The sequence below is a fragment of the Chlorocebus sabaeus genome, chromosome X (genome assembly GCF_047675955.1).
Source record: "Chlorocebus sabaeus isolate Y175 chromosome X, mChlSab1.0.hap1, whole genome shotgun sequence".
Taxonomy (NCBI): Eukaryota; Metazoa; Chordata; class Mammalia; order Primates; family Cercopithecidae; genus Chlorocebus; species Chlorocebus sabaeus.
The window spans coordinates 34213137-34230217 of record NC_132933.1 but is presented as its reverse complement, the minus strand read 5'-3'; the positions used below and the strand labels follow the sequence as shown (position 1 = coordinate 34230217).

At 39.6% G+C, this 17081-nt stretch overlaps 1 protein-coding gene across 3 annotated transcripts in view; it reads right to left on the bottom strand.

Annotated features, from left to right (window-relative positions):
• Nucleotides 1-17081, bottom strand: part of LOC103247330 (A-kinase anchor protein 17B) — a 112635-nt gene extending 95554 nt beyond the window's left edge. Inside the window, exons 1-2 of one of the 3 annotated variants that reach the window (XM_073013434.1) lie at nucleotides 12811-17081; nucleotides 9753-9832 (exon numbers count right to left, since the gene is read on the bottom strand). The gene's annotated coding sequence lies outside the window, so the exon portion shown is untranslated. Of the gene's footprint in view, nucleotides 1-2925; nucleotides 3025-9752; nucleotides 9901-12810 lie in introns of those variants that run through there. The other 2 variants (XM_073013435.1, XM_073013436.1) reach the window with 2 other exon arrangements.

The following is a 17081-nucleotide window of genomic DNA, read 5'->3' as shown; positions in this document are numbered from 1 at the left end:
GTAAAATATTAAATTCAGATATTACTGAGGGAAACAGCTGGCACTGAATATTCAAGCTCCCAGAGGAACACATTAATGAATCATTTAAAAAACTGGACAGTTTCACATTTAATCTGTTCAAGGAATAGAAACACAGTCTTTTCTCAATTATTGTCTTATGAAATGAATATAAATTTATGATTAGTCTGTTCCCAAAATGGAAATGGCCTTTTGACATTATAGTAATAAATGTTTGTTATAAGAAATTCAGGCATTAACTTAGTGTATAAAGAAGAAACAGGGTACAGAGTTTCAATGTTGCAAGAAAAGAACTGTGGGATGCATGGAGGTGGTGGCTATACTACAGTGTGAATATACTTGATGCCAGCAAACTGTACATTTACAAATTGTTAAAATGAAAAATTTTATGCTGTGTATATTTTACCACACTTTTTTTTTTTTAAGTACCTTTTTTAAAAAAGAAGAAAAGGGGCCGGGCGTGGAGGCTCACGCCTGTAATCCCAGCACTTTGGGAGGCCAAGGCGGGTGGATCACTTGAGGTCAGGAGCTCGAGACCAGCCAGGGCAACATAGTGAAACCCCATCTCTACTAAAAATACAAAATTAGCTGGGCATGGTGGCATGCACCTGTAATCTCAGCTACTCGTGAGGCATGAGAATTGTTTGAACCTAGGAAGTGGAGGTTGCAGTGAGCCAAGACGGTGCCATTGCACTCCAACCTGGGTGACAAGGGCTAAACTCTGTCAAAAAGAAGAAGAAGAAGGAGAAAGAGAAGAAGATCCTCTAATTCCGCTGCCTCAATGGGCATATAGGATTTGTCCTTCATTCATTCAATAGATATTTATTGGATGTCTGCTATGTGCCAAGCACGTGTCTAGATGCTGTGGATACATTAGTGAACAAATTAAGGTCCTCTCCCTTGTGGAACTTACTTCTTATGGGAGAGAAAGAAAATATATAAATATACAGGGAAGTACGTATTATATCAGATGTGATAAGTGATATAGAGAAAAATAAGGCAGAGAAGGGAGATAATGAGTGATGAGGATCCTGCAATTTTATATAAGGAAGGTCTCACTGATAAGGTGACATTTGAGCAGAGACCTGAAAGAACTGAGGGGGTAAGTCATGCAGATATCTGAAAGAAGAGCATTCCGGGTAGGGGGAATAGCCAATGCCAATGCTCCAAGATAGAAGTATGTTTACTCCATTCCAAAGAGGCTAGAATGGAGCAGGTTAGGAGAGAGGAGTAGGAAAGGAAGTCAGAGAGATTTGTGGGAGCACAGGTCACATAGGCCTCTGAAGGGCACAAAAAAAGGACTTTGGATTTTACTCTGAGTGACGATGGAAACCACTGGAGAGTTCTGAGTAGAGGAGAGACCAGATAGGACTTGGCTTTAAAATAATCGCTCTGGCTATTCTGTTCACATTAGACTACAAGAGGACAAGGGAAGAAGCAAGAAGAAAAATTAGGAGGCTACTGCAATAATCCAGGCAGAAAATGAGGGTGGCTGAGACCAGAGTGGTGGGAGTGGAGATGGCGAGAAGTACTCAGATTCTGTACAGATATTGAAGGTAGAGTCAATAGTATTTGCTAAAAGACTGGATATAAGGAGGATAGACCTAGGCTTGTGTGGCCTAACATACAATTTGGGGGGTTCTCTGTTAAGAAGAACAATAAAAAATTTGGTACAAAACTGAATATTTCTTTAAACTGAGAAATCACAATATATTACGAATTTATAAAAGCTTACAAATACTACAAACATCAGAAAATCTAGAAAAATAATTTAATATTAACCTCCTGACACACTCCCTGTAACTTTCTCATATTGTAGGTTGCATACCATTTGTTTCCCTGCCATATGATGATTTTATAACCTTTTCTATAAAAAGAAGAGAAAGATAACTTTGTCTTTCCTTTAACATTATTAACCAAAATTTGCATTTTATTGAACTTTTATTTTGCTTTAATAAAGTTTTTAATTGCCATTGTAATAATAATAAGACAAGTTTTGACAGGCTAGTCTTCTTTCTTTCAGTTTACATATTTGGCTTTCTTCCTTCTTATCATATTTAAATTTAGGTTCATCAAAAATCTGAAGAACACTACAAAATTCATCTGAAAATAAAGCATTTATAAGAACAATTGCAGTGTATTGAAAAATGGACACTGCATTGTATTGAGTTATGTAATTATATAATCAAATCACTTTTAATACTGCATACATTGAGTTACTGATTAATATGTTTAGGCTTTTTGTGATTGGAACACTTGTTTCTTCAGGTTATTTTCCCATGTTCGTGACAATTGCATATGCCATTTCATCTGAAACTGCCAGTCTTCATCAGAATAAGACGAGTCAGATACACTAAAACATGATCCAATATGTTAAAATGCATAAAACATGCAAATTCATACATAGACAAAAATCATGATTTGTAATACTGCTACAGGCTTATGCTCTGAAAACAAAGCATTTCTGATAAATTCTGTGTCACAAGATTTCCATATAAAATGATGTGGCCACTATGGAAAACAGTATGGCAGTTCCTCAGAAAACAGAATATAATGTGATCGAACAATCCTACTTCTGGATATTTATCCAAAAGAATTAAAATTGGGGTCTCAAAGAGATATTACCTCTCCCATTTTGACTGCAGCATTATTCACAATAGCCAAGATGTGGAAACAACCTAAATATCCATCAGTAGATGAATGGATGAAGAAAATGAGATATAAATACAATGGAATATTAACCAGCCTGAAAAAGAAGGAAATCCTGCCATATGTGACAACATGGATGAACCTGTAGGGCATTATGCTAAAGGAAATAAGCCAGGCATAGAAGCACAAATACTGCGTGATTCCACTTATATGTGGTATCTAAAATTATCAAACTTGGCTGGGCATGGTGGCTCATACCTGTAGCACTTTGGGGGGCTGAGGCAGGAGGACTGATTCAGTCTAGGAGTTCAAGACCATCATGGGGGACATAGTGAGACCCCATGTCTACAAAAAAAAGAAAAAAAAATCTGAGCATGGTGGCATACACCTGTAGTCCTAGCTACTCAGGAACCTGAGGCAGGAGGATCCCTTAAGCCCGGGAGTTCGAGGCTACAGTAAGCTAGGATTGCACCATTGCACTCTAGCCTGAGTGACAGAGTGAGGCCCTATCTCTAATAAAATAAAATAGTTAAACTCATAGAAGCAGAGTTGAATGGTGGTTGCCCGGGGCTTATGGGAAAGGGAAGTGGGGAGTTGTTGTTCAACAGGTATGAAGTTTCAGTTCTTCAAGATGAAGATTTTCTAGAGCTCTGCTGCAAAACATTGTCCCTCCAGCTAGCAATACTGTATTGTTTAGTTTAAAATATATATAAAGAGGGTAGATCTTATGTTAAGTGTTATTACCACAATAAAAAAACATATGTTGTGTTTATAGTTACACATGCTGCATTATTGAGTATATTAGTGACAGAAGAAAACTCCCATTCTGACTAGGCGGAACCGAGTCCTCCATATATAGTTTTACATGTCCACTGAATAATTTTCCACAGACTAGTTTCTGGCTCTGTACATTCCAAATCTATTTCTCCTCAACTACACATACTCCCAATGCTGGGTGTTATAGGAGGTGTTAGTATTTGAGATACGCTCTTTGGCCCTGCACCACTAGCCAGCATAGTAAGGTAATTGAGGTGAGAGTATTTCTGGAAGCCACTCTTTACGCTGAGATGGTTAACAGTGGTATAGAGGTAACTGCCAGCCATGTAAATATATCTGATCAAATCAAAAATAAATGTAAACCCAATTAAATTTCTCCTCTGCATGATCCCAACAACGTTCACAGCCACCCCAATGCCAATCCCGCCATGAAGGAAAAGTGATACAGGGGGAAGCGAGAGTGAAAAGAGACAGCTGTCTTAGAACTGATTGTAACTAAAATATTTTACTTTTGTAAATTTTTCAAAAGCATACGACTGTGTTATCCCACCATAAGGAGCCTTGTGTCTCGTAAGGCGCTCCTGCAAGTGAGCGGCTCTGATGCTTAAGCTTCATTAGCTTCACAGGAAATTTGGTACTAGATGTGGAGTGTATGAGAGAGGAGTCAACGATGATGCCAAGGTTTTTGGTCTGAGCAACTGGATGAGTGAAGTTGTCATTTACTGAGATGTAGAAGACTAAGAGAAGATAAGTTATGGGGATGAACATCTGAAGGTTCAGTCTGGAACAGGAAAAGTAGTTTAAGATGTCTATAACACAGCTAAGCCATGTCAAGTAGGCAGTTGGATGTATGAATCTGGAGTTCAGGAGAGAGGATTGGCTGAAGAAGTGAATTAGGCAGACAGCAACACGTGGATTATATTTGAAGCCATGAGATTAGATATGGAGCAAGGAGAGTGAGAGAAAATAGGTGGACCAAGACCAAGCCCTTGGGAAATTCTAATGTTGGAGAAGTTAGGGAAAAGAAGAGGGATGAATAAAAGAGACAAAGAAAGGAACCAATGTAGTCAAAAGAAACCAGGAGAGCGTGAGGTCCTGGAAGCCAACTGAAAAAGTGCTTCAAAGTCGGAGTGATCAACTATTTCAAGTAATGTTAGGACTGACAAGAGGTGGTTGGAGTGAGTCAAAGAGAGTGGACAGAATAAACAACCTACAGAATGGGAGAAAATATTTGCAAACGATATATCCAACAAAGGACTAATATCCAGAATCCACAAGGAACTCAAATCAAGAAAAAGCAAATAATCCCATTAAAAAGTGGACAAATGACATAAACAGACACTTCTCAAAAGAAGATACACAAATGTCCAACAAGTATATAAAAAAATGTTCAACAATACTAATCATCAGGGAGATGCAAATTAAAACCACAGTGAGATAAAAACACAGTGAGAAAAACCCAGCCAGAATGGCCATTATTAAAAAGTCAAAAAACAATAGATGTTGGTATGGATGCAGTAAAAGGGAACACTTTTACACTGCTGGTGGGAATGTGAATTAGTACAACCTCTATGGAAAATAGTATGGAGATTTCTCAGAGAACTAAAAGTAGCTCTACCATTCGATCCAGCAATCCCACTATTGGGTATCTACCCAACAGAAAACAAGTCATTATATTAAAAAGACACTAGCACACATGTGTTTATCACAGCATTATTCACAATTGTAAAAATGTGGAATCAACCTAAGCGCCCATCAACTGATGAGTGAATAAAGAAAATGTTGTCTAGTCACAATAGCAAAGACATGGAATCCACCTAAATGCCCATCAATGATAGACTGGATAAAGAAAATGTGGTACATATACAGCATGGAATACTATGCAGCCATAAAAAAGGAGTAAGATCATGTCCTCTGCAGGGATATGGATGGAACTGGAGGCCATCATCCTAACACAGGAAAAGAAAACCAAATACCACATGTTCTCACTTATAAGTGGGAGCTAAATGAGGAGAACACATGGTCACATAGAGGGGAATGGTATACACAGGGGCTTATTGGAGGATGAAGAGTAGGAGGTAGGAGAAGATCAGGAAAAATAACTAATGGGTACTAGGCTCAATACCTGGGTGATGAAATAATTTGCACAATAAACTCCCAAAACACAAGTTTATCTGTGTAACAAATTTGCACATGTACCCCTGAACTTAAAATAATTTTTTTAAAAAAGAAAATGTGGTATATATACACCATGGAGTACAAACTACTCAGCTATCAAAAAATAACAAAATAATGTATTTTGCAGCAACTTGGACGAAACTGGAGGCCATTATCCTAAGTGAAGTAACTTAGGAATGGAAAACCAAAAACCGCATATTCGCCCTTATAAGTGGGAGTTAAACTATGAGTATGCAAAGGCATACAGAGTGGTATAATGGACACTGGAGACTCAGAAAGGAAGGAGGGTGGGAGAGGGTAAAGAAGGAAAAAAATTACCTATTGGGTACAATGTACACTATTTGGATGACAGGTACACTGAAAAACCAGACTTCACCACTATACAATTCATCCATGTAGCCAAAAACCACTTATACCCCCGTGTTAGGTCATCCTTGCATTGCTATAAAGAAATACCTGAGACTGGCTAATTTATAAAGAAAGGAGGTTTAATTTGGCTCATGGTTCTGCAGGCTGTACAGGCATGGCACCAACATCTGCTCAGCTCCTGGTGTGGGCTTCAGGGAGCTTCCAATCATAGGAGAAGGTGAAGAGGAGCGAGCATACCACATGCTGAGAACAGGAGCAAGAGAGAGAAGGTGGAGAGGTGCTAACGTTGGAGACATTTAAACAACCAGATCTTGCATAAACTCAGAGCAAGAACTCACTTATCACCTAGAGGATGGCACCAAAGCCATTCATGAGGCATCCACCCCCATGATCCAATACCTCCGACCAGGAACTATCTCCAACACTGGGGATTGTATTTCAAAGTGAGATTAGGAAGGGACAAATATCCAAACCATATCAACCCCTAAAGCTATTGAAATAAAAGAAAGAAAGATAGAAATAATCTAAAGTTAGGTTGTAATTATGGTTGCATAGTTCTATAAATATACTAAAAAGCTTGGAATTGTACAGTTGAAATATGTGATGATTATTTTATATAAAATATACCCCAGGTAAAGGCTTTTTAAAAATAAACATCAAAAAGTACCAGAGACAGTGATCATACTTTGTGGTTTGGAACTTGCTTTTCTCAGTAATAGTTCTTGGAATTTTTTTCTTATTGGTGCATATAGATTTACTTCATTAATTTTTGAAGTTGCTTAGTTAAGTGGTACCATATTTATTTACCCGATTCCCTTTGATGGACATTTTGGTTGTTATCTCCTTGGCAATCATAAATAATGCTGCAATTAATATCTTTGAACATATTTTATGCATGTGCAAAATACAGATTTTTGATTTCTGGAATTGTTAAATAACAAGTATGCACATTTTGAGTTTTGACACATTATCAAATTGCACTCAATTGACTTTTCTCATCAGTAATATTTCAGAATGCCCTTTCCACACACCATTTTAAGCACCAGATACTAATAATCTTCTAATCTTTGCCACCCTTGTAGGTTTGTAAAAAATAGCAATGTGATTTTAATTTGCATGACTTTGATCACCAGTGAAGCAGAACACATTTTAATCTTTATTTCCATTTGTATTTCTTATTTTGTGTCACAGCTGGGTCCTTTGCCAATTTTTTCTATTTAAGCGTGTATCTTTTTACGTTAATCAATTAGTTAGAATCATCTCATATAGGTTGCAAATATTTTTTTTCTAGATATATTGTTTGAATTTCAACATTATTTATGGTATTTTAATAGAGTTTTAAAATGTGGTCTATGCTTTCATTCTTTTCTTTTAATGGTTTCTGCCTCCAGCATCACATCTGATTGTTTTTTTTTTTTTTTTTTACCAAAAGCCAGAGAAATAGGTTTTCAGATTATTAACCCAAAGCTTAAAGAAAGCACGTTCCCTTTTCATAGCTAATCAGGTATCTGCAATGGAAACAAAATTGCCCCTCCCCATTCCCAATTTTAATCAAAATGTTTTTCTCCTTATGTTACTGGCAAAAAAACCACTGCCTAATTGAGACTTCTGTGTATTCAATTAATGCTTCTGTGCATTTGGCCTGACAATGCCCAGGGGCTAATGGGACCGTGTGCTATCTTTAACAAAGATGAGAGCACAAACATGAGTAAGACAGCCTATTATGGGCTTTCTGGGGCCTTTTAAAAATATTACATTTTCAGCATGTGAATTACACCAAATGGTGGTAACGCAGGTTTCTGGGGTTTAATGCATTTCTGCTCATTCCGTTTATAAAGCAAAATTGAAATAAAGTAATTCTATTCCAAAATATGTTTTAATTATGAGTTTTTGAAAGCTCTTTAGGTAAGATGTTTTTGCCTTGCATGATTTAGAAACCATTAAATTAAGTGGGTTTCCACAGTATTTGAATACTGCAAGTTGAACTTACTTTCAATCTAAAAGCAGGCAGAAGAGAATTTTGATGTAAACTGAATTATTAAAGTAATTTTCTTAATGATTAGGAAGTCGACTCAAAAAAACAAATGCTAGCCACTACCTATAGAATACAGAGTTATCAATCCTTGTTGTTTTTCCAAAGTAGTCCAGATGTTTTAGAGGTAAATTTTAAAGTAAATTTGAAGTAAATGTCCAAAGAAAAATCAAATCGAACATTCAGACTTCAATTACTGCAAAAAAGACTTACAAAAATTTTTCAGATCACAAGAAATTGTTAAAACACCAGAACCCAAAAACAGAGGAGAAAGGAAGAAGTGTGGGTTGTGAGGTTAATTCCAGCATGTCCAGAATTAGCCCTACTTGTTTTACTGAAGTTCTAGCGTGACACTGACCCCCTATCAAGACACAAAACATACTGGTTAATGGTGTTGTTTTGTAGCCATGAGTCTTGAGATTCACGGTGGTTTGTCCGAGCTTGTCGACATTATGTATTGGTAACAGTGAGACTGATTATTTGTACCTGGTCTCTGTGTGACATCTGTCCCTCCCTCAAAGGGCTCTACTGTTGAGGTTAAAATATGCCTGTGTGACTGGCCCATCTGAGAGTCCATTTTGGACTCCTTGGTTCTGAGGTGTTCTGTGCACATGTCAGTGTGTTCTGTGCACATGTCAGTGGTCCAAGTGATAAAGTGGGTCCTGCTATCATGGCTCTTAGAGAGGACGACAATAGGATCCTGTCCCTGACCACTCCAGACCCCTGGCTGTATCCTTTTCCTGTAATAAACTATGTATTTGTGAGTAATGTCATTTGAGTCCTCTAAGTCTCCTTTAGCAATGGAACCCTGTTCACTTGCCATAGCTAATGTAGCGTGTAAAAGTCATCCAGGAGAGTGGAAGAGATTATTAGTGGGGATACACATTGTTCAAAAATGGTGCTGAAAAAAAAATGGTGCTGGGACAAATAGTGTAGATGTGTCTGCCCAGGTCACAGTGATTCTTCCCAGAGAACTTCTATCTTCTATCTTCTCCTTTCCAATTCATAAGGTTTCAGGAGTGGGTCCACAACAGCCATGTACACATTAAGTGACCCATGTTCCCTAGTCAGAGCTGGTCGGATCAGAGGTGAACTCCTGACCCAAGCTAGACTGAGAAGAGTCTCTTCCAGTCTGAAGGGTTGGCATCTTTAAGGGAGGAGACCTAAAAGCTCAGGTGTTGAGCTTTGGTATACACAGTTTCCACCACCAAGACCAAGTAGCCGAGAAAGCCCACCCACAGAGATGAACGGAGCCAAGGCTCAGAGGGCAGCAGAGCTGAGGAATGGCAGCAAGCTACTCTTTGCATTCCTGACACCATTTCCTTCTCTGATTCCAGCCGTTTGGGAAATTAAGCTCCATCCAAGATCTGGGTTCCAGAGAAATACTCCATATTCTTATAATAAATTCCCTTTTTTTCCCCTATCAAGCTAGCTTGAGTTAGCACCTTTACTAGCACCTAAATATCCTTAACTCACTAGCCATGTAGAAACATATAGAGCTAGATCACTACCTCACTGCCTGCCCAAAAATATATTCCAGATGGGATTAAGATTTCAATTTCAAAATAAAACAATATAGTGAGTAAAATCAAATATAGGAGAATATTTTTATTTATTTATTTGAGACCAGGTTAAAAGACTGGCTAATTTTTGTATTTTTAGTAGCAATGGGGTTTCGCCATGTTGCCTAGACTGGTCTCGAACTCCTGGCCTCAAGCGAGCCACTCACCTCAGCCTCCCAAAGTGTTGGGGTTACAGTTGTGAGCCACCATGCCCCAGCCAGGAGAATATCTTTTATAATCGTGGAATCTAGAATCAAAAATAAAAAAGATTTAAACATTTGCCTGTATGACATTTGAATACTTACAAACAGCCAAAACACATCATAAGCAAAGCCAAGAGGCATAAAAATAGGGAAAGTATTTGTAACAAGACTAGTATTGGTAATACACAAAGGACTGTTATAAATTAATAAGATTGGCTGGGCACAGTGGCTCACGCCTGTAATCCCAGCACTTGGGAGGCTGAGGCGGGTGGATCGCCTGAGGTCAGGAGTTCGAGACCAGCCTGGCCAACATGGTGAAATCCCATCCCGTAGTGGCAGGCACTTGTAATCCCAGCTACTCGGGAGGCTGAGGCAGGAGAATTGCTTGAAGCTGAGAGGCAGAGGTTGCAGTGAGCCGAGATCACACCATCGCACTCCAGTCTGGGGGACAAGAATGAGACTTCGTCTCAAAAAAAAAAAATTAATAAGATTAAAAAGGCAGGCAAATCGACAAAGGATGAAAATTGAGAAATCATAGAAGGCAAATTACAAATTACCAGCAAACATAGTATATGAAAAGATGTTCAACCTGACACTTATTTAAGAAATAGAAACGAAAACTACAGATTGGCAGATATTAAAAAGATTAATAGCCCTAGTGATGACAAGGTTTTAGAAAAACATATACTCTCTTTTAACTATTGTTAAAAACTTTTGGGAATGTGATTTGGCAATATCAACTAAAATTTTAAATGCACAGTAATTTTTGACACCGGTAATTCCACTGCTAGGAATTTATCCTATAGAAAATCACATAATGTGCATGATACTATATAATAAGGTTGTTTATTATAAAATGGTTTATAATAATAAAATTTGGACATACACAAATGTCTATCACAAGGCATTGCATTTTTAAAAATCTAGCATATCCACAGAGGGTAATAAACTGCAGCAGTTTAAAAATATTGAGGCAGCATTGTGTGTACTGACATGGAAAGCTACTTGGAAAATATTTTAAGAAAAAAGCAAGTTGCAGATAACAGGAATAGCATGATTTTATTTTTGAAGAAGTGAGGGAGACCATGACCTGATAACAGTGGTTACCTGTGGGCAATAGGAATTGGGGGGAGGGGGGGCACAGAAAGCTGGTAATTTTTAATGCATACAGTTCTAAGTGTTCTAAAGCTTCTACAACAGACATTTATTAATTTTGTAATGATTTTAAAATAAAATATTTTTAGAAACTTCAGACAAAAACGAAAAGATGGCTGGGTGTGGTGGCTCATGCCTGTAATCCCAACACTTTGGGAGGCCGAGGGAGGCGGATCGCCTGAAGTCAGGAGTTTGAGACCAGCCTGGCCAATGTGGTGAAACCCCATGTCTACTAAAAATACAGAAATTAGCCAGGCATGGTGGCGCGCACCTGTAATCCCAGCTACTCAGGAGGCTGAGGTAGGAGAATTGCTTGAACCCAGGAGGCAGGTGGAGGTTGCAGTGAGCCAAGATCGCACCATTGCACTCCAGCCTGGGTGACAAAAGCAAGAATCCGTCTCAACAACAACAACAACATAATAAAATTTAATTTAAAATAAATAAATAAATAAGAAGACAACATCAAAATAGGTCAATTTTCTTTCATTTAAATTACAAATCTAACATGATCCCAGTAAAACTGCCTATTCTAGGGACTAGAGAAGCTTGTTTGATGTTCATATGGAAAATAAGAAAGAATAACCAGAAAAATGCTGAAAAGGAAGAATAATGGGGCAGGAGGAACTTGTCTTATTAAAGTGTATATAATAAATACAGATAGCAAGGATGTTTATTACAGCAGTGTTTATATTAGAGACCAACTGTAGACCACTAAAATACCTACCAATATAGGACTAGTTAAATAAAATATGATATGTCCATGTTGTGCAATACTATGCAATTATTGACAATGATGTAGATGTATTGGTGTGGAAAGATGCTCATGATATATTGCTAAATACAATAAAGCAAGTTGCAAAACAATAAATATAATGTAATCCTATTTACGGAAGAAAGGCACATGTATATATGAATACACGTACATTACATGTATGTAAATACATGGAAAGTAGACAGAAATTATGCCCACTGAACTGGTAACAGTGGTTACCTTCAAGGAGAGGACTGGGATTCAGGGTATGGGTGGTGGGAGGCAGAGTAGTAAGGATTTTGTTCTGTATGCTTGTATAATGTTTGAATCTTTTATGAGAATGATTCCTGTATCACCTGTGTACTTTTTTTTTTTTTTTTTTTTTGAGACGGAGTCTCGCTCTGTCACCCAGGCTGGAATGCAGTGGCGTGATCTCGGCTCACTGCAAGCTCCGCCTCCTGGGTTCATGCCATTCTCCTGCCTCAGCCTCCCAAGTAGCTGGGACTACAGGCGCCTGCCACCAGGCCCGGCTAATTTTTTGTATTTTTAGTGGAGATGGGATTTCACCGTGTTCACCAGGATGGTCTCCATCTCCTGACCTCGTGATCCGCCCGCCTCGGCCTCCCAAAGTGGTGGGATTACAGGCGTGAGCCACTGTGCCCAGCCTGCTCACCTGTGTACTTTTTAAAAGACAAAAAGTGTCTGTAATCCCAGCACTTTGGGAGGCTGAGGCAGGTGGATCACTTAAGGTCCGGAGTTCAAGACCATCCTGACCAATGTGGTGAAATCCTTTCTCTACTAAAAACACAAAAATGCATGGTGGTGCATGCCTGTAATCCCAGCTATTCAGGAGGCTGAGGCACAAGAATCGCTTGAACCTAGGAGGTGGAGGTTGAAGTGAGCCGAGATCGCACCATTGCACTCCAGCCTGGGTGACAGAGTGAAACTCTGTCTCAATAAATAAATAAATAACAAAAAGTAAGAGCAGTTACCACAGTCTGCTTCTCTGTGAATGTTGGGACAAACTGGACCACAATCAAAAGTTTACATTCAATCACATATTTCTTCATTTATTCAACAAATATTTACGCTGAGTCCTAGGTACTTGGTACTCACTAGTGATTAACAGACAATGCTCTGATCCAGGGCAGCTCATCCAGCTGGGTGATTGCTGAAGCCAGCTGTCCGTGGAGGTGACTGGAACACAGGTGCAGTTGATGTGGCTCTTTAGAAGCCACATAGATCAGTTGTGTATGGTTAATGGCTACTAATAAAATAAGAAGTTAATGCCTGTTGCAATAATGTCCGCAAGTGAGAGATAACACGACAGAGGCAAAAAAATCTAATGATTTCTGGATCCAATGATGCAAAAAGAGAAAAGCAAGCAACAGTGGAAAAATCCAACATGTCTGTTGTAAGACTTTTACCTAAAGCTTGCTTGCTCTCTGAACCAGCCATGGAATCAACTCTGCCCTCACCTGTACTTTCTGGTCTGCCAAAGTGGAAACCTACCCATGGAACTTTGCATTTTCCTTCTTGGACCATGACAGACTCAGGGAGTGGAGGGTGGCGAGGCATTGCCAGGGCAGCTAATGGGGACCTCAGGAACCGTAGATTTGTGGCTAAATACCTCAATCCTCCCATCCTGGGGAGGATTGGGATTTATGTGGTCAGAGCCAGAGTATGAAGCTTCTGCCTGAGGCAGCACAGTCTGCCAAGGCCCTGACGGTCAGGTCAAGTCAAAGCCCTCAGGAGAAAGCTGGGGTTTGATCACCAGGATGACCTTGTGCAGGCCTAAATCCAAAGAGTCCCAGACAAGGCTCAGACTGAGCAAAGAATCCAACACTGCTGGCCTGCCCACATCTCCCTGAGCTACTGAATTCCCTCCTCGTGTTCCCCTTTCTGTCCTCTGAATTCAAGTCCTGGCACTGGCTTTCCTGCTAGAGCCTTGGCCCTTCTCCACATAAGTATGTGGCTTTCTGCCTCAGGTTGCCTGAGGAAAAGCCCTGAGACAACCTAGCCCCTGGGACCGTGCTACCCAGGAGTCAAGCCCATGGCCTGCACTCCCAGCCCATCTGTCCTGTTCCCTTCGGTGGCAGAGAGACCAGCACCCTACTCATGGGCATTAGAATCTTGCTATCAGACCCCTGGCAAGGCCCTGTCTAGGCAGCTCTCCCTTTTCAATACTGCTTTCTGGTTGCAGCACTTCGCAGGCATCTTTCTCAGTGTAAATCCACAAATTGGTATTCTGGATTTGCAATCAACCAATTGTAAATTTAGGTAGGGCAATCCCATCCCTAGACCCGAACACTTCTGGGAGAGCTGACAAAGTTTCTGAATCCTCAAATTTGCAAAACAGACCCTCTGCCCCTGGAAGGACCTGCTCATACAGCCAACTGGTTTCTTTCTGTACCACCTCGTCACTGAAACAGGCAGAGTACAAGAGACGATTCTGAAATATAGAACCCTGTCTAGGAAGGCAGGCTTAAGGAGGGCCTCTAGGAAGGGACTGTGAGCAAAGCATAAAGTGTGTGCAGGTGTATGGCGGTGGGGCGCAATGGCAAGAAGGAGGAATAGAATAAGAGAGTAGTTAAAAAAAGAGAATGTGGATGGGAGAGGGTGGGTGCTGAGAATTACTTAATAGATACAATGCACATTATTTGAGTCATGGATACACTAAAAGCCTAGATTTCAGACTGTGCAATACATCCATAGAACAAAATTGCATTTGTACCTTTTAGATGTATACAATAATCTTTAAGACAAATGTGAGCTCTGCCTGTGTTTGCATCTCAGTCCAGTTTCCTCATTTGTAAAACAGAATCATAATATCTGAAGTCCAGTTTCCTCATTTGTAAAATGGGATCATAATAGTGTTTACCACTGTGTTATGAGAATTAAATGAGGAAGACTTAGCACAATGTCCAGCACATAGGAAGCGCTCAGTATATACCACCTGCTCCTAGAGGACAGAGTGAGGCCAAGGAGGTTCCAACAGGGAAGAAAGCAGAAATAAATGAAGGGAGATGAGAAAGACTCAGATGCGCTGCCTAATTCCCACTTTTTTCCGAGGGCCAGCCTTGACTGTTTTAGGTGTTTAACCAGAAATGTATTTGCATGATTTGTAAATTTCCCTGTCACTACCAATTTCCAATTCCAGCTCTGTCCTTTTTTATCTGTGTGTGACCATGGGTAAATCTCCTAATCATTCCATGCCTGTTTCTTCAAAAATACAAGTAGGTGGTTATTGTAGAAAACTGTTAAGACCATTTCTATTCTAACATTCTTATTCTATCTTAAATTCTTGTCTTTTTCTTTGTGAAAGGGTTATGTGTTGAATTATGTCCGCAGAAGGATATATTGAAGTCTTAAGCCCCAGTACCTGTTGTTACCGGTGGAGGGTGTCCAGGTTCTTGGCATTTTGAACAAAGAATTGGATAAAAACCCACAGGTTTTTCAAAGGTCAGATGGCTGTAGGTGTGCAGTTTTATTTCTGGGTTCTCTATTCTGCTCTGTTACCAGTGGAGGGTGTCCAGGTTCTTGGCATTTTGAACAAAGAATTGGACAAAATGCACAAACAAAGCAAGGAAAGAATGAAGCAAGGAAAGCAGAGATTTATTGAAAACGAAATTACACACCACAGGGTGGGAGTAGGCTGAAGCAGCCGCTCATGGGCCCCAACACAGAATCTTCTTGTGTACAAATACTCCCTAGAGGTTTCCCATTGGCCACTTGGTGTTCAACTTATGTAAATGAAGTGCTGGCCCACAATCAGAGGCTAAAGGGAAGTTACAAAGTTGCACTTCTGTGCAAACAAAGACTTGGCCCGCAATCGAGGCTGAAGGGAAGTTACAACGTTACAATCCTATGCAAAAAAAAGAGGTATTTTCAATTTCCCATCTGCCCCACAGAAAAGGTGGGGATTTGCAAAGGGAGTAGCCTCTGGTCCTTTTGTTACTTAGGTGTGGAAAGTTAGGTTTTCCAGCTGGGTGTGGTGCCGGGCACCTGTAATCCCAGCTACTCGGGAGGCTGTGGCAGGAGAATCGCTTGAACTCCGGAGGTGGAGGTTGCAGTGAGCCAAGATCATGCCATTGCACTCCAGTCTGGGCAACAGAGAGAGACTCCGTTTGAGGGGAAATAAATTAAATAAATAAACTCCCGTGGCTTTCATGATTGCTTCTGGGAGAAAAAAGAAAAAAGGAAAGTTAGGTTTTCCTTTCCACTTCATTCTAGGATGTCAGTGTGAATCAGCCTCAGGTTCCCTACCTCCAGACCCTGTTCTCCTACCTCACCTGAAAATGAGACCTTATTTGGAAATAAACAAAGATGTAATCAAGTTAAGATCGTTTATTAGGGTGGGCCCTAATCCAGTCTGGCTGGTGTCTTTCTAAGAGTAGAAGATGCACAGAGACACGGGCGAGAAGACGGCCATGTGATGACAGAGGCAACAACTGGAGTGATCCATCTACAAGCCAAGGAACACCCATGATTACCAGAAAACAACAGAAGCTAGAAGGAGGCAAGGAAGGATTCTCCCCTCCAGGTGTCAGAGGGGCAGGCCCTGAAGACACCTTGATTTCAGACTTCTAGTGTCCAGAACTGTGAGAAAATACATTTCTGTTATTTTAAACCATCCAGTTTGTACTACTTTGTTACAGTAGCCCCAGGAAACTAATCCAGAAAGTGTCCCCAAAACATGTCTATCTTGTGCTATCAAACTGTTGTTTCCAAGAGTCCTACCTGCTTTCATATCTCCATTTCTAATTAAAGAAAGTTTAAACACAGCATTCTAAATTCCTGATTTAGCAATTTCATTAAATGATAAAAATTAATGCATGATATACCAGATATTCGGAAAACATAAATTGCCAGAAGATTGTTATAGCAACATCCATACTAATTAACATGTCTTAAGAAAGGCCATGCATGTTTATCATCTAATTAGAATCATACAATCAAAAGAATAAAGAGTACTTCCTTGGGGGATATAAAATAAATAAATAACTACAATATTTTCATTAAAGTTGGCAATGTTCCTTTGAACCTATTTGAGTGCTAGAAATTGATGTATAAATTAAATGGTTTTATAGTTTAGATTTGATATTTAGAAGAGATTTAGACCATTAGTGCAAATTATTTTAAAATGTATTGTGTGTTTGAAAAATGCTATGACGCTTACGATGCTATGTGAAGAAAATGAGCTACAACTCATTTAAAATCATGAATAAAAGGGTGTTTTAGAGACTGATGTCCATATTCCTATGAGACCTGAAAACTTCTCCAAAGTTCAGAGGGTTTGACCAAAAAATGCACCAATTTCCTAAATATGGGGTTTGCCAAATTGTAACCCACAGGCCAAATCCATCCCATCACTGGTTTTTTGTACA